The 18,307-nt window shown below is 40.9% G+C and overlaps 1 protein-coding gene across 3 annotated transcripts in view; it reads left to right on the top strand.

The window, feature by feature from the left end:
* ZNF710 (zinc finger protein 710) overlaps nucleotides 1–18,307 on the top strand; it is an 83,943-nt gene that overhangs the window by 26,913 nt on the left and 38,723 nt on the right. Inside the window, exons 1-2 of one of the 3 annotated variants that reach the window (XM_078151126.1) lie at nucleotides 2,525–2,628; nucleotides 3,564–3,616. The exons of 1 other annotated variant lie outside the window; for it this stretch is intronic. The gene's annotated coding sequence lies outside the window, so the exon portion shown is untranslated. Of the gene's footprint in view, nucleotides 1–2,522; nucleotides 2,629–3,563; nucleotides 3,617–18,307 lie in introns of those variants that run through there. One more of the 3 variants, XM_078151127.1, reaches the window with a different exon arrangement.

The raw sequence follows: 18,307 nt of genomic DNA, 5'->3' as shown, positions 1-18,307 counted from the left end.
CCAAACAGCTCAAATATACAAAGGGATATTAGGTTTTTTAAAATGAGTATACTTGAATAGAAAATTTACTAAATTTCAGGGGTAAATTGCTTCATCAACCTACTCACCACTTCTAAGAGGTAGTTGACTCTGCATGGTTCTTCTCTGCATGAACAGTTTACTTTGGGCATCTGGGATGGATGACTTGGACTCCATAGGTAGACTGAGGCTCAGATGGGTTGAGTAAGTGACTCGCTCAAACTAACACAGCTAGTTAATAACAGACCTGTAGTTAGTACCCACCTCTATACTCTTCAGCTCCCTGTAGAAAACATCCATATCTTAATACCTGATGGCTGAATGAATATTATGACTGTGGATTCCATCAGAGAACAAAATCAGTGCCAAATCTACTGTCTTCCTCCTCCTTAATTTTTGTGGGAAGTGACTTTTGGAAAGACTAGGCTTGTTGTTCTTAGTGTTGCCCACTTAAAAAAAGATTTGATGGCACAACTTCTTTAAAATGGTCTCAAATCAGGGCTCTCCTTGGTAAAGCAGGACATCTAAATCTGAACTGGTCAAAATATGTTTGAGAAGTATAGTTGCCTACACTGTCCTGCTAACATGTGTTTTCCCATGGGGCTAGAACAGCTTCTAGTCTGAAGAGAAACAAGTGTTTCTCTTCCCTTTACCCATCCTATTTTCCTCCCCTTTGCCTTTTCTTTTCTTCTAGATGAAGAAAGCTCTGGAACTCCCTCTCTTTTATCTCTGGGCAACAACAACAAAAAAAATGTGCTTCATGGGTTTGCTATTTAACATTCTCCACCCACTGGGTTTGGTGCTGCCTCTGTTCTCTGTCAGACTTAACCTTCTGTAGGATGACAACCAGTGTGATTGGTTCATGGGTTACTGGTTCTTTTCACTGAAGCTTCTTCTGCTCTGCCCCCTCCTCTCCAACATCAGAGATCTCTTCTGAGGCCTTTAGGTGCCTCTTGTCTGCAGGCAGCATGGAGTCCATTCTCTGTGGTTTCCATTTGGGTTGTTACTCGCTCCCCTCCCCCCAACAGTGAACATTTTAAAAGTGCTTCAAAAAGATTGCAAAGTGCTTTACTCACGTTATATTGTTTGATCCTCACAGTAACCTTGTGAGGTAGGTGTTTCTATCTTTAGTTTGCAGATGAGGAAACTAAGGCGGAGAGGGTCACACAGCAACTAAGTGTTCTGGGTGGGTTTAAACTCAGTTCAATGTTATTTCTACTACACCAGGCTGCTTCTCATATGGTTAGAGGCTAAAAGAAAAGTAAGTCTTTCCCATCACTGTGACCTGTAAACCACCCCATTTCCCTTGGGGAAGAGGAGCACCTGGTGCCATGATGAGTATAAGGTCCTCTTGGAAAGGAAAAAAACCGGAAAGATGTGTCTTTCCTAGGGCTGGTATATTTATACAACAGGTGATGAGAATGCAGACTGATCAGGAGGCAGAGGATTGGACTTAAAATTAAGGTTCCTTTTATTCTTGTGATTCTATACTTACCAATCAATTAAATGGTCAACTAATACTTGAATGGATTATGTGTAAGGTACTGTGCTGTACTCTCTTGGGGTTAAAAATCTAACTGAAGGAAACAAGGCATAAACACATGAAAAGTTAAATAGCAACATAAGGGTTAAATTACAAGATAACAATACACAAAGCCCCAGTGGGACAGTCTGCATCATAAGGCAGTGCATGATTAATTGCCAATGAGTGGTATGGACGAGAGGTGCCATGAGTTCAGAAGCAGGAGAGATCACTGTGACCTGTCGTGCTCTGGGGAATCAATCCTTTGTGGAAGAGGAGGGGCTTGAGATGGCTCTTGAAGGAGGCATAGGGTTTGAATTTGTTAATGTAGATGTTAGAGGGAATGGTATGAGCAAAGGTGTGGAGGTGAGAAAGTACATTATAGGGAATTAAGGACACTAGTTTAGTTAAATTTGAAATAAAGAAATAGTTCTGTAAACTGGTGGTGTCAAACTCAGTAGAAATGGGGCCACTAATCTGTCCATGAGGATCCCTACAGGCTGCATGTTGACTTTGTTTTAAAAGGTAATGTTATCTGTGTTTTATTGTATTTTTAAAAATATTTCCCAATTACATTTTAACCTGATTTGGGCTGCACTTGAGACTGTTATGAGCTGCCATTGGAGATTTTTGGGTGGGAGGATGGCATGATAGGTATCAATGGTTAGGAATATTAACCTGAGGACAATATACTAGTTAAACTGGAGCCAAACTGGGAGCCATCTGAGCTAGACTTAGACCTCCAGCATCCCCATTCTTCTCAAAGACTAAACAGTAATTTTCAGAGTCCCCACGTATTAAAATGGAAGGTTCTAAAATGGATAGGGAGTAGGAGGGAAGCATGAAATTTTAGAAATAGGTTGTACCTTACAGGTTACCTAATCCTACCCCCTTTTTATATGTGTATATATACGTATTGAGAGAGAGAGAGAGAGAGAGAGAGAGAGAGAGAGAGAGAGAGTGTGTGTGTGTGTGTGTGTGTGTGTGTGTGTGTGTAAATGTGATGAAGGAACTGAGGCGTTGGACAGGTATGGCTTGACACTGGAAGAACCAGGAGTGGAATTCTTGACTGTCAATCTTCTAACTCTGTAAGTTAGACATTATCGTATTTTATTATTTTCATTTTACAGACAAGCCACAGAGGATTTAAGGGACTTGCCCAAAGTCACATTGCGAGGCAGTGGCAGAGCTAACTTCCAGCCAGGTGCATTCTCCTCTACGCCATCACTGATGTCATTGCAGCAACAGTAGCATAAAAGGATTGGGCAAACTTCCTGCTTCCACCATTAGCTTGGCTAAGAAGTGACACAGCTGAGATTCCCATCTTTTCAGATGTGAACCCAAGCAAGTCCCAGAAAACAACCAGAACAGGAAATAATAATAGTTGCTGACATTTATATAGTGCTAATTTAAAGTTTATAAAAGCATCTGACATACTTTTCAGGGGTTGTGGTATAATGGAAAGAGTGTGAGATTTGGAGTCAGAACCTAGGCTGAAATTGTGGCTCTGTTACTTTTACTACCTTTGTGATTTTTGACAAGTCAGTTAATCTTGCTCAGCCTCAGTTTCCTAATTTGTAAAATGAAGGGAGTTGGACTAGATGACTTTGAAGTACTACCTACATGCATTCTTGGTCCCATTTTACAGGTGAGGAAACTGAGGCCTAAAGAGATTAAATGACCTCAGGATCACATATCTGTAAGAGCCAGAGGTAGAATTCAAACTCAGGTCTCTCCTGACTACAATGTCAGAACCCTTTTTCACTATACCATGCTTTGGACAAATAGATACCTTCAAGGCATAAGGCAATGATCAAGGTGAGAACCTGGAATAAATCAATCAACAAATATTTATTAAGCATTTACTATATGCGAGGCATTGTGCTAAGCACTGAGGATACAATGAAAAAGCAAAGACAAAAGCCCCCACCCAAAATGTGGCAGTGGTTGTTCAGTCATTTGGGGTTGTCTTGGCAAAGATACTGGAGTGTTTTGCCATTTCCTTGTCCACTTTATTTTGCAGGTGAGGAACTGAGGCAAACAGGGTGAAGTGACTTGTCCACTGTCACACAACTAGTAAGTGTCTGAAGCTGGATTTGAACTTATAAAGATGAGTCTTCCTGACTCCAAGCCTGGCATGCTATCTACTGTGCCACCTAGTTGCCTGAAAGATGCTTACATTTTCATAGGTGTGAACACATGTACATAAAGAGATATATAAGATATGCAGAGTAGATAAAAGGTAACATTTATAGGGGAAAATGATAGCAGATGAGGATGGAAAAAAGAGGCCTCCTGAAGCAGCTAGCATTTGAGCCAAATGTTGAAGGAAGACAAATTTGAAGAGATAGAAGTGAAGTGGGGGGAGGAGCTCATTCCAGGCACTGGGGACAAGGCACTGAGATGGGAGATGGAGCACTGTGTAAAAAGAACAGCAAACAGGCCAGTATGTCTGGACCATAAAGTATATGGAAACAGGTAGTGTATGAGGAGACTGGAAAGACATGAAGGCTATGAAGAGCTTTAAATGCCAAGCACAGGCATTTATAGAGAAGGGACCACTGGAGTTGATTGAGTAGGGGGTGGATAGTGACAGGCTCAGATTCATGCTTCAAGGAGAATAATTTTGAATGGAATGGGGAGAGATTTGAGGCAAGGAGACCAATGAGGAGGCCACTATAGTAGTAGCATAGCAGAGAAAGAGAAGTGATAAAAACCTGTCCTGGAATGGTGGCTAGTTGAGTGGAGGGAAGGAAGCTTAGACAAGAGGCAAGATGGAAGAGTAATAAATCATGGTGTTAGGCCAGGGTGAGGTAAATAGTGAATAGTCAGATGAAGGACCAGAACTGAAAAGGAAACAGGATCTACAGTTAGAATCATAATTCAGCGTAAGGGTCAAATAAGGAAATATAGAAATGCAGAATGTGAATTTTGGAAGGAATCTTAGATAACACCTAGGCTAATCTTTTTTTCTTTTTTGGGGGGTGGGGGGGAGGCAATTAGGTTTAAGTAACTTGCCCAGAGTCACACACTTAGTGAGTATCTGAGGACCGTTTTGAACTCAGGTCCTTCTGCCTCCAGCACTGGTGGTCTATCCACTGTACCACATAGCTGCCCCTATGCTTTTAATTTTACAGAGAAACTGAGACTCAGAGGTTGTGACGACCAGGGATAAAGATGAGGTGTCAGAATAGTAACAACAATAATAATTAATGACAATAAAGCAAATTGGTGTAGCGCTTTAAGATCTGCAAAGTTCTTTACATGCCTATCTGTTAATTTTCAAATTAGCCCTGGGAGGTGAGTATTAATGATACAGAGAAAGCTTTGGAGAGCAGCCTTTGAATCCCTGATGGTTCTCAGGCTCTCTGGTTCCCTTTTCTATCAGTAAGTCTCTGATTTACTCCATCAGCCTCATTAGGCCAGACAGAGCCTGCATCTCATAGCCAAGCCCCACTAGTCAGACCTTTGCTACATGGGAGCCACCTGGGCCGAGGACAGGGGACAAAGCAGCGGTGGGGGAGTGCTAGGTGATACAGAAAATTCTTTTTTTTTTTAATATTATTTGCATTTTTCCCCCAATTATTTATTTATTTATTTTTATAGGCAGTTGGGGTTAAGTAACTTGCCCAGAGTCACACAGCTAGTAAGTGTCAAGTGTTTGGTCTAAGGCCAGATTTGAACTCAGGTCCTCCTGACTTCAGGGCCGGTGCTCTATCCACTTCGCCACCTAGCTGCCCCCCCGTACAGAAAGTTTTGCTGATGGAATACATATCCAACACGGCACCTTGGTTCCACTCTCTGTCCTTTTCTTCTCTACCCCATCCTCTAAGCTCGAGTCATACACGCACCCCTTCTGTGCTTAGTGTCTCCCCTATTCTTGCAGCACAAAAGGACATGGGTCAGGTATTCATAAGGGATTGGGTCAGAGTATTCTGACCTCAGGAAGGGTTGTGGTCCTTTTTTGGGTGTGTTTCCTTTTCTTTTTTTTTGTGGGGGGGGGAAGGGTATGGGTGGCTTGTTAACAAGAGGGGAATAATTGATTCATGGATTCTTTCATCTTGCTAAAATGGTCCTAGGAGAGAAACATTCAAGAACCCTTGTTTTGTGTATCTTCACAGTGCAGGCCACTGCACCTGGCAAGTTTTCCTACAAATATAACTGCTAGTGATGAGATGATGAGTAGCAGCTACCTGAATTCTTCCTGGAAGAAAAATGCATTGTGCAACTAAGGGAATTTCATGAAGCTAACGTGTAAAATAATATCTCATCTGTCTGGCATTGGGGGGAAATGAGGCATCTACATGCGGTGAATTTTCCAGATAATTAATCTTAAGTGCCAAAACTTTTTTTAAATTTTGACTTTAGATTGGAATAAGTTTTTATTTGAGAAAGATAGGAATCTATCTGAAATACATGTACTTCCTTACTCTCGTAAATAAGTTGTTCTCCATATAATTTAACCCAGAGGTTCTTAATCTTTTTTGTATGGACCCCTTTGTCAGTCTGGTGAAGTCTGTGGACACTTTCTCAGAAAAATATTTTTAATTCATAAAATAAAATATATGAGACTACATGGGAAAATCAACTACTGTATATTAAGATAGTTATCAATTTTTTTTTAAGTTCACCAATTCTAGGTTAAGAACCTAGGTCAAGAAACTTGGTTTAACCTTTGTTTGATGACTCAGAGTCATTCTGAACGTTACTTATTTGTCCTGGGCAATGATAACCTTGGTGCTTTCAGGACCGGTTGAGATGTGGAGATCTGTTTGCCCCTGTTGTAAGCAGCCCCAGATTGCTGTGCTTTTTGAGTTCTCGAGTCAGTCTATCAACCTGTCATTTATCACTTCTTAGTGCTGCCATTTTACTGGCTCTCTTCTCTTCCTCGGCTCTGGCCCTTCCAGGTTGCAAGCTCCTAATCTGCTGTGGTCTGAGCTCAGATAGGCAAATTTACTAGAGTCATGGACACAACAAAATGAGTGAAGGATGGTGGAATTTTCTTATGAAGAAAGCCCGTGGACTTTGCAGTGAGTGCACTGACTCTAAAACTGTTGTTTTCCTTATTTCTTGTTTCTCAGCTTAGGTTCCTAGGTAAAAGGGTCTCTAGATAATTGAGGCCATATCCTAATATATAAAAACTCAAAATGCCAATAAAAATTGGAGCAGATAGTAGAAATTTGTATGCGTGTGGGGTGGAATAGAATTTTTTAGTTTATGTTAGAGGCAGGAGAAAGGGTAGCTACAGTGCAGAGCAGCTGACAACTACCCTCTTTACCTGTGTGACCTAGTTACTGGGTCACATACATCATCTATCACCGATTCTTTTGGCTCTGATGATGTGGAGGAAGATGGCTCCCAAGCTTAGGGCTCTGTGGAAGGCCATATTGAGTGGTGGGTAGGGCTTGCTCTAAGGAGTTTCTCCTGTATTCTTGAGTGATGTGGGTGGCAATGAAATGATTTTAGGTAGTGTCTGCAAATCTCCTGGGGAGGTGGCTCTTCTGCGAATTAGATTTTGTCAGAGAAACATGCCAATATCCAGTTTTTCCCTTAGTACTTTTCTACTATCCCATTTTCTTTCTAATTGTGTTACTGAACTTCTGTTGCTCTTGAGGAGCTTTCTACTGTCAAATATTTGTAATGCTGCTACTTCCTTCTGTTTCTCTGCTGAATTTCTCCAAGGAGCATTCCCAGCTTTGATTTCATTTTTGGTGTCTTTAGAGCAGTGATTCCCGGATCTAGTTTTGTGACACTCATGGCATCTCCATTTGTTGCAAAAGGTATAGTGAAATTCTGCAAAGATTTTTCAACAGAAAATTAATTTTAACTTATTTTAATTAAAACAAATATTTTTGGGAAGAGAGGGTAACCGTGGATAATTAAATATTAGCAGGATATCAATACTCCAGAAGACCTGGGAAATAAGTTAATGATAATGATAATGGTTATATTTTCCTTCTGGCTGGTTGTTTGACCAAGTTCTGTCCAAGTTCATACTCCTCCCTGCTCCTTCCTTCTTTTTTCTTTCATTCCTTACCCAGATTCTTGATTAGTTTAGTGGACCTTCTGGGTATGTTTCAATTTATCAACATCTTTTCCCAGGTAAGCATAACAAAGACTGAATTCTCTGTTTTCCTTCCTCAAGAGCTCCATCTATTCATTTTTTTTGGTTCTCTTTTGGCAGACTTCACAGGCCAGGCCAGTCAAATTAGTCAAAGGGGCAAGAAGATATTTTGTCTAAAGGGACCAAATTTCAGATATCACAGTGAAAGAGAAAAAGTGAGCCCCTGGCAAAACGTTAAGAGCACTGGACTGGAAGTCGGAGGACTAGATTCAAACTCAGATTCCACCACTTATTAAGTGTGGGACCTTAGGTTATTTTACCTTTTGGGGGCTCAGCGTCCTCATTTGTAAAATCAGGGGGTTAGACTAGATGACATCTGAGATCCCTGCTGGTGGTACCCCTGGTACTGCAGTTAACTTTGTATATGACTGATTGTCTTTAAAGTTATGAAGAGAGAAGAAAGAGGGTTGGTGTGGCAAAAGTGAGTGAAACCAAACAAGGGATGGTTGTGGCTAGAGAGGGATAGACCAATCAGCTGTAAAATTTCCCTACAAAGTGGAAATATAAGGCCTGTGGCTTAGGAAACGTGACTCTTGCTGAGTAATACAAGATAGGAGACAGAGCAGAAAAAAAAGGAAGAAGAAAAAGCTAGGGAGTATTTTTGTAGTCTACAGTCAGAAAAGACAAGTAGTCCACATCTCTGACTGTTCAGCTAAATGATATTGACCTTACCCCCACCCCCCAGTCCCCTCTTCGGCCATTAATGAAAGGGAATCTAAGGTATTCTGAAATGCTTTTTTCTGAGACCACATTTCTTCTAAGGCCCATTTTCAGTTCAGAACAACAAACACTGTCTTATGTCCTACAATATCCAAGACAACTGTGCTGAGCACTGAGGAGTCCAAAGATTAAAAAATGAAAAAGTCTTTGCCTTCAAGGAGCTTCCATTCTACTGAAGCATATTTAAGCTTTGCAAGAATACCACGTGGTATGTTCTGCCCATTCACTGTCAGATACTAGAATGCCTTTCTACTATCGAGCAGAAGGAAGAATACCAGTTCTGGGGTTAGCCGCTGATGGAGAGAACCTAACAGCCGTGATCGGACAAGTGTTTTAAAGGTCCACCCTGAGGACTGAGTCTTGATTATAGCTGTCATCCTGGTGGGTGCCCACTCAGACTCCTGCCCTTTCTAGAACTTTTGTAACCATCAGACTCATTTCATTTCCCTACTTCAGAAGAACACTTAATAATATGTCTTTTTGAGTGATGAACCCAAGAAATGGAGTTTGGACATTAGAACACTAAAAACTCATAATGTGAAGCTACAAAATACCCTGCAAATTATTTAAATATGACCAGTGGCTTCTTCCCCAGCACACCAAATTGGTGCTGGGATCGTTAAAGACCTGAAAAAATCACCAGGAATAAGGGTAGTGGGGGTGAGTGTATTAGCTCTGAAATGAGACGGAATGATTACCTAGATAATGACTGAGATAGGAAGAAAAGTCTACCCAGTTTTCATTTGGAAGCTGCCATTAAATTTAAAGCAAGGATCCCAGTGTGAACTCACCATACATATATGCAGTGTTCTTGTGCTGGAGCATTTTAAAGAAGCAGCTTGGATGTTTTGTTTCTCTAGCCTAACTGAATTTATTTTCTTCAGTTTTAGGAATTAACTCCCTTTTCTTGCCCTCTTCTCTCTTATGCTCCCTTCTCTCTCTCTCTCTCTGTCTCTCTCTCTCTTTCTCTCCCTCTCATTCTCTCTCTCTCTCTCAAAAAGAGGAGAATGAAAAAAGAAGAAAGGATTTGCATTGTAGTTGTGATTGGCACATTCTCTGAATGAGAGGTCATTTCGTGGGGCTGTCTCTTTTCAAGCATTTTTTTTTTCATGCACACTGTATTCAAGGCGAAAACATTCTTTCTTTTCAAAGCTTCTCTGTCCGTCTCTTTTTCTCCAATCCACCCTCCCCTCCCTTTTATTTTTTCTTCCCTTTTCTTTACTTCTGCTGTTCTGGCTTTCACCACCCCCTTGGGGCTCGCTCTCCTTCTCTCTCTTGCTCATTCTTTTCTTTCCTCCTTACTCTATTCAGTTTCTTTTTTTCTTTTTTCTTTTTCCTTTTTGAATAGCTCCTCTATTTTCAGAGAAGAGGGAGTGTAGAGTAGAGAAGTCATTTCATTTCAGGGAAGAAGAATTTGAAAATTTTTATTTTTCTCTTTGTTTCATTTATCTGCAAAAATCATTATGTAGCAAAGATTTTTTTCCCCTCTTTTGAGAGGAGAAGTTGTTTAGAAAGGAAGTCAGCCAAACAACAGGTGCCTGGTGTCTAGTTGGCTTCATGTTTCAAATAAGATGCACAAAATCAGTCATCCCAGAATTGTTTACTAATAGACAAGATTCCTCAAACAGGACTCAGTTGGTGTTGGGAATTCATCTCTCCTCCTTCTTTAAATGCAAGTTGCTTGACTTTATGATTGAGTTCAAATATGGAGATATTTATCTGAAACAAATATTCAATTCTCCTTCCATTCTCTGTACAATACCTTATTTCAGTCTGCCTTAAGCAGGATAGGTTTAGTAAAAAGGCAGTGAGAAAATGAAGGGACTGGAAGCAAAAGAGGATATTTGACTGACATGGGTAATGAGGATGTCCTCTTGCAAATTCCACACATTGGAGAGCTTTCTGTAATGGTGTTTCTTGGCTGGGCCTACAACCCTGGGAAAATTGGCAATTATCTGATTTAATTCAAGCTGTATAGACAGCCAGAATGGATATTGCAGGCCAAATAAAATTCCCCTTTGAGGCCTGAAATGTCTAAATTGGTTGTCTTTATTTGTTAAAATAACCAGCTGATTGCTTATGCCATAAAGATACACAACTGGTGTGAGTTGGAGGTTCGGTAGGTTGGAGAAAGGCAGCTAGACTTGTAGCTAGAAGACCCAGGTTTGAATGTAGACTCTGTTCATAAATAAGTCAAATCTCTTTGAGCCTTAGCTTCCTCATCTGTAAAATGGGGTTTGTAATACCTCATTACCTATATCATTAGGTTGTTGTGAAGGCTTATAAATCTTCAAATGCCATATAAATATATAATTTTGGGGAAAGAAAGGACTCAGGCATGTCAATTCAGGGCTGTGCCTTTTTGAAAAGTGTAGTTTTCTCCCAGAGCAGGGGTTCTTAACCTGGGATCTGTCAACTTTTGTTGTTAATGCTTTTATAGCTGTATTTCAGTAGAATTGATTTCCCTTGTAATCCTATGTATTTTAACTTACGCATTTGAAAACAGTCTTCTAAGAAGGGATCTATCCAAAAGCTTCGTCAGTCTTCCAGAGAGGTCCATCACACACAAGCAGGTAAAGAACCCCAGCTCTGGAGGGAGGATAAATGCACAAGGCTATTATGTGTTAGATTTCCTTATTTTTCTTTAAGCATCTAGTTAGTCTGGTATTTGTGGGACCCGCACCCTAAACCGTGAAGAACAGGTTACACCTCCAGGCCTTCTTACTGTTCCTCATCCACAACACTCCCATCTCCTTGTGTCCTGTCACTGGCTGTGGCCCATGTCTGGTATGTACTCCATGCTTATCTCTGCCTCTTGGTATCCCTAGTTTCTTTTAGTTCACTCCTCCCCCCCCAAACCCCAGTGGCTCCTTTTTTCCTCTAGGATCAAATACAAAATACTCTGTTTGGCATTCAAAGCCCCATATAGCCTAGCCCCCTCCTACCTTCCCAGTCTTCTTACAACTTACTCCCAAACCCATATTCTTTAGTCCAGTGATACTGACCTCCTGGCTCTTCCATGAACAAGACACTCCTCAGAACTCCATGCATTTTATCTGGCTGTCCCCCTAGAATGCTCTCCTTCCTCCATTCCTACTACTGACCTCTAGCTTCCTTTAAGACCCAACTAAAGTCCCATCTTCTAGAGGAAGCCTTCTCCAACCCCTCTTAATTCTAGTGCCTTCCCTCACAATTATTTCTTATGTTTCCTGTATATAGTTTGCTTTGTATATATTTATTTGCATAGTGTCTCCTTTATTAGACTGTAAGCTCATTGAGGGCAAGGGACTGTCTTTTGCCTCTTTTTGTATCCCTAGGACCTATCAGTGCCTGGGACATAGTAGGCACTTGAATGTTTATTGACTGTTTGATTAGTACTTGTTAGAGTTAGCAGGTAAAAATATAAAATAATAATAATAATAATTAATAATAATACAACCATAACTTGGAGCAGCTAGGTGGCATAATGGATACAGCACCAGCCCTGAAATCAGGGGGATCTGAGTTCAAATCCAGTCTCAGACCAAACACTTGACACTAGCTGTGTGACCCTAGGCAAGTCACTTAACCCTAATTGCCTAAAAATATAAAAAATAAAAAAATAATAACAATAGAGTTAGCAGAAAAGACTAACCAGCAATATGTCATAGATCATTGCAGTATCTAGCATCCACTTTAGTTATGCCAGTCAACCAAACATCAAAGCATAGAGTTTTAAAATTTAAAATTACCTTAGAGATCACTAGGACACACACATAGAGATGGAAGGGACCTCAGTCAAGTCAAAAAACATTTATTAAGCACCTACTAAGTAATCAGGCATCTTATCTTATAAAGGCCTCAGGTGATTTAGTACAGCCCCTCTCATTTTATAATTGAGTGAACTGGGGCCCAGAGAGGTCGAATAGTCTAAATGAGTTCTCAAGGCTACACAGGTAATAAATAGGGCCTCAGACTTCCAATCCAAGGTTAGGGTTAGGGCTCTCTCCACTGTACCAGGTCATCCAGTCCAATTTTCTACTTAGTGGAGGAATCTCTTTCTATATAGTGTCCTTGATATATATTTAACCTCGATTAATTATCTCTTAGAACAGGAACCTCACTCTCTCATAAGGCAGCACTGTGAGCCAAGTTCCATTCCCATCTGATTTCCATTCATTGATTCTAATAATGGTTTCTGCAATCAATAACAAACATTTTTTAACCAATGTTGCTTTCTGAGGCCATACAATAAACCTATTACTTCTTTTATGTGATAGCCCATCAGATTTTGAAGATTGCCATTCTGTTTCCCCTTTAGCCTTCCCTTCTCCAGACTGATAAACATCTCCAATTCCTTGAAATGTTCCTCATATAACATGGTTTCCAACCCCTCATCATTTTTTTCACTCTTTTCTGAATATACTTTGGCTTACCAGTGTCTCTTGAAATGTGTCACCAGTAACAAGAATAATGACAGCTAATGACATTTTGTGTGGAGTAGTGGATCAAAAGCTGCCTTTAGAGTCAGAAAGCCCTGGGTTCACATTCTGCTTGCCCCTTCCAAGTACAGGAGGTGTGACCCTAGGCAGGCCACGTAGCTATCACTACCCTAGGCAGTTCTAGGATTCTGAGTCTAGAGGTGCTCTGCTTTGGTACGAATTCCTCCCTGGTAACAACTCCTTACACCATTGGAATCACAAATCTGATATGGATAGAGATAGCACTTTGCTATGTTATCTCATTCAGTATTCCCTTAAAATGCAAATGCCTCCGAAATGGCCTGATGAAATGGACCTGCCCCCAAACAAAGAGCTCTTCTTGTCCTGAAGATTTATCCTTTGGCTCTAGCCTTCCCCCTGTTTTTTCTTCCTAAGCAGCTTTTCTTACTCTATTGTAATTGTGCATATGAACAACTATTCTTCCTTACCATGTAAGAGAAAAATGAGAAATAGCCTGGTTTTAGTTGGGGGAAAAGGACAAGATTTGGAAATACTTGTTCAAGAGTACCTGTTTGAGCTTGAGTGTCTCATTTTACCTTTGAGAGCCTCGATTTCTTCATCTGTAAAGTGAGGAAGTTTGAGTAGATGACCTTTAAAGTCCCTTCCAGCTCCAAACTTTTGATCCACTGAGCACAGACTATGAACAATTAAGGCAAATCACAAGTACAGTCTCATATTGCTCACTTACTTGGCACAGTTTTAAACCTCCAAATTGTCATCCCCTTTAGGTATTCCCTGTTGTAACTCTTCTGTTCTAAAGAGCGTGGTCAGTAGATGATTCCTTGTCTTCTTGTAGCATTGTTTGGCTAGGAACAAAAAAAATTGCTTGGAGCAAAAAAATCAAACATTAGGTATGGTTCAGAATTGGGAGTTTGTGTTTGGTCTTGGCCCAAGGTAGTAGAGAAGGTAGCATTTGCAGTAGCTGACTTAAGAGCCAAGAGTGGAAAAGGAATCAGTCTAGTGAAGCCAGGAAGGGTCTAATGGCCTGCATGAAATGGGAAGGGAGAGTGAAATGTAAGTCTTGGTACAGTTCAGTAGCTGTCCCCCATGCTCAATCTCTTCCACTCGAACTGCTGACCTCCCTAGCTTCCTTTGAGTCCCAACCAAAATCCCACCTGGTATAGGAAGCCTTCCCTCAATCCCTTTTAATTCCAGTGCCTTCTCTCTGTTTATTATTTCCTATTTATCCTGTGTGTGGTTTGCCATGTATATATTTGTTCTAAATCACTTTTTTTTTTTTGCTTTTTGGTGAGGCAATCAGGGTTAAGTGACTTGCCCCAAGGTCACACAGCTAGTAAGGGTTAAGTGTCTGAGATATGAATATATATTTATTTATATGTTGTCTGCCCCACTTGACTATGAGTTCCTTGAGGGCAGGGACTGTCTTTTGCCTCTATTTGTACCCCAGTACTTAGCACAGTACCTGGCACATAGTAGACACTTAATAAATTTTTATTGATTGATTGACTAAAATGACAGATGGGTTAAGAGGTTGTAGTCAGAAGTGAGAACACCACCGGTTTTCAGAAATAGAGCAGAGCCTAGTAAATGATGGACTGAAGTTGTAGCACTACCAGGGTGTAACTGATATTAAATAGAGATTTAGGAGAATGAGGTAAAAAAGACAGAGATGTCATCAATATAAGTTTATTGTGTACAGATATTGAGTCATTGAGGATGATGTCCGGAGACATGGCAGAAAAGGAAAAATGCGATCCATGTGCTAAAATTGGAAGGTCCTTGGAAGGTCGAAATAGGTTTTGAAGGTGGTTAGCATCCATTCATTTAACAAATATCTACTGGGTGCCCACTATGCACAAGGTGTAAATGGTAAAAAAGATGAATGTCATGGACTTCTAATGATAAGTGGAAAAAAGCCTGAGATTTGATGAGATGGGTAGAAGGTTGACCCCTACCCCTCTATTCTGGATCAGGTCAACGTATGTAAAGTGCTTTGCAAATCTTAAAAGTGCTATATAAATATGCTGATTATTATTATTAATTACTCAGGCTGGTCTGGTGGTTTAGGCTCGTTTAGAATGAAATAAGACACTTATAGACTATTTAACATCTTATAAAAGTAAATTTACTTAACAATAGCATGGGAAGGATATTTAACAAAGATATAGCTTTGCTTCAGTTGGCTGCAGCTCTCTTCATCTTTATACAGAGACATATCTTGGAGCAGCTGGGTGGTGCAGTGGATAGAGCACCAGCCCTGGAGTCAGGAGGACCTAAGTTCAAATCCAGCCTCAGACACATAACACTTACTAGCTGTGTGACCCTGGGCAAGTCACTTAACCCCAATTGCCTCAAAAAAAAAAAAGAGATGCATCTGTTTCAAAAAGCAGCATGGAATCCATTAAGGCTGAGAAGCTACTACTTTTCCTAATAGTTTTTTAAGCCATACGCACCTGGGAAGCTACTTCAATAGTTCAGGCCTGATTCCATTGGACTAATCAAGTCTCAAGAATGATTTCACTGCCTTTTTGGAGAAAAACTAACCTAGCCTATGAGGCATGTTGCAAAACCAGCCTACCCTACCTGGAGTTACCATACTCTTCTTTGTGAGTCTGGATGAACACGGCAAGCCCTTCTTAAGAAAACAATAGGAGATGAAAAAAATTGGGCAGATCCAGGTTTCCATTAAGGAGAGGATAGAAAAAAAGAAGTGATAAATAGGTCAAGAGCAAAAAGGAATTTCCTCGTAGTAGAATAGAGCCTTGACAAGCCACTGAGGAAAAGTGTGGTGAATGGGTGATGTTCCAGCAGAAAAGGGGCAAAGTTGGATTGGTGTATAATGATTCAAGTGGAAGATGTGGTGAGAGCTTTGGAGAGGGTGTGGGAAACAAGGATGAGAGAGAAACACTGACTTGGCGTATAGATGATACAGTTCATTTCTCACACAGACAACAGAAGAACCCATGTGAAGAAATCACCAACCTTCATAAACTGTCTGGTAGAAAAGGGGGGACATTATTGCTGGTAATGGTTTTCTCATGGTAGCCCATTATGTATGGGAACTTTTATGGGGGATGGATACACTTTCTGTCTTTTCTGGAAACTGTCTGCACCTCAGATCTCTCGAGGTCTTTGTCCCTTATCCTGTTTGTCCAAGAGCATGCTCAGATGAGGGTGAGAGGGGATCATGGAAGAAAAATAGCGGATTTTAGTGTTATGGATTGTGAAGATATTGCACCTTTAGAAAACCTAAATTTAAGAGATAGTAATAAAAGAAATTAACCTCCATTCATCTATCTCGATTCTCCCCCCCCCCCAAAAAAAAAGCTGGAAAGGGCTTAGAGACCAGCAAGTCCAGAAAGCTTATACTTTTTGTGGGCAGCCTGAAAACTCAAAAGCTACCCTGGCAGGATTTAGCTAGCTCAGCTTGTCAGGTTTTTCTAGTTTTCGAAAGGATATCTCCTTGTACCTCATTAATGTAATAGAACAACACCATAAGATCGAATTGTCCCCAGAGTTTAAAGAGCTATCGGGCCCTGATTATTTCTTGAGCCATATATACCTTCCACAGGAGACTCAGAATCATAGAATCAAGGTGTCAAAAGTCAAGCTTGATTCTTGGATGTCCTCTGCAGCATCCCCAGCCAAGAATTGACAGATGGAAAGTTTTGTGAGGGGGCTCTGAAGTAGTTCCCTCCCACTGCTTCTTTGTCTCTGCCCTACCTGACTTGGCATATCTCAAAAATGACAGTGTGACTTTCTTGGGCTTGGGAATTTCAGAATAGTGCTCCCATACCGAAATGACCACATGCTCAAAATTAAGCCTGAAGCAATAATGACAGGAACATTCGATAAACTGGCTCCAAATTCCAACATCAGAAAAAGAAAAAAGATGAACTCTCAATGTTGAAGAAATATCATGAATGCTATTAACTTGTCATTGTGGGAGACCAAACTGAACTGGTCTGTGGCCTATAGGGCTTGTAGGGGTTGGGGTGGTGGTTAGAGTCTCATCAGAAAAGATTTGGACCTGCAGAGAAGCTTGGATTGGAAGCATGAAATCCAGAGCTAAACAAGAACCATTAGCAGCAAAAGTAGAGCTAAGAAATTAGTGATCAACCCAGGAAACTGAGAAGAGTCGGTGTGGGTCAGTGGCAAAAGGTCAAATAGACAAGGGATTCAAGGGCAGAGGGCATTATTGGTTGAACTGTTCAACTCTAGGGTCAGGACTGTGAAGTCCAAAGGAGGGTCAGGGAGGAGTGGAGGGACTTAAAGGTCATGCATGATAAGGATAAAGAATCCTGGATTTGGAGCGAAGAGGTCCTGAATTCTAATCTTAGCTCTGTTACTACCTGTGGGGCTTTGGTAAGTCATTTAACCTTCTCTAGGCCTTGATGTCTTCATCTGTAAAACAAAGAAGTTGGAATAGATGACCTTTGAGATCCTTTCTGACTTTAAATCTGTGATCCTTTGAAGAAGGAAGTTTAGAGTGAGAATTTGAGAAGCTCAGATACAGTTGTACACCAGGTTGTACAACTGGTACCCAATCCCATTTGTATGTATGTGTACATATTAGTATGTATAACTCATGGTCTGCCCAATATTGCACTGAAGGTGGAGAGATGAGCTTTATGTTAGCTTGACAGGTAGCTATCTGCAGTGCTGTAGACTCTTTCTGTAGCTCCACATCCAGTACTTCTTCCTAAAGCCTTTCTTTTTGGAGAGGCTCATAAGGAAGCAGCTTTCTGCATTCTTCTGATCTGTAACCCTGAATCCAAAAAACGCTGTCCTTAGGATTACAGGGCATCAGCATCCTCATCTCTCTGGTACATTGACTGGCCATCTGGGCGATGACTGGGGGAGGTGCCCACTGAGGGAACAGGAAGCATCTCCACTAAATGGTGCTGCGTTTTTTTAGAAGGAAGAAAAAAAGATGAGGCTTCTCTATCTAAACGTAGCCCATAACTTTCTTCCTTCCTCCACCTCTGTACCCAAGCTCTTTCACCAAGGCAAAATCCAGGAGGATTATTCCATGCTTCCACACATACCCCCACAAACAGCCCTCTTGTGGCTTTATTACCTTTGTAAGACTCTCTTTGATGTCTGTGATTATGACTTGATGTTGCCCATGTAAGATGTTGGTGATGAGTAAAATGGATCCCACCCTAAACCCTATTCCTCGCTGCATCATATCAACCTCCCAGAGCACCAGCTCTTCTTTAGAGCTTATCTGGAGTTCCTTGCCCTTTTCCCAGGACTTTCAATTAATTTCCAAACATTTGTGATCAGTGAAACCTAGCTCAAGGCAAGCACTTCATAGGTGGTGATTTGCTCTCAGGCATTCCACCTCTTACTTGAATCACTTTGGGTGCCAAGTTCTCCCTTCAGGAATTTCGCAGTCATTTTTCCAGGGAGGATAACCTCCTTCTCTGTCTCCCTTCCCTTCCCAGGGGATAGCCCCAGCTATGATACACTTCTAGG

The sequence above is a fragment of the Phascolarctos cinereus genome, unplaced genomic scaffold, assembly GCF_003287225.1.
Source record: "Phascolarctos cinereus isolate Bilbo 61053 unplaced genomic scaffold, phaCin_HiC Scaffold_3;HRSCAF=262, whole genome shotgun sequence".
NCBI classification, from domain to species: domain Eukaryota; kingdom Metazoa; phylum Chordata; class Mammalia; order Diprotodontia; family Phascolarctidae; genus Phascolarctos; species Phascolarctos cinereus.
Note: the sequence above shows the minus strand (reverse complement) of the source record. Positions and strands in the feature narration are given on the sequence as shown.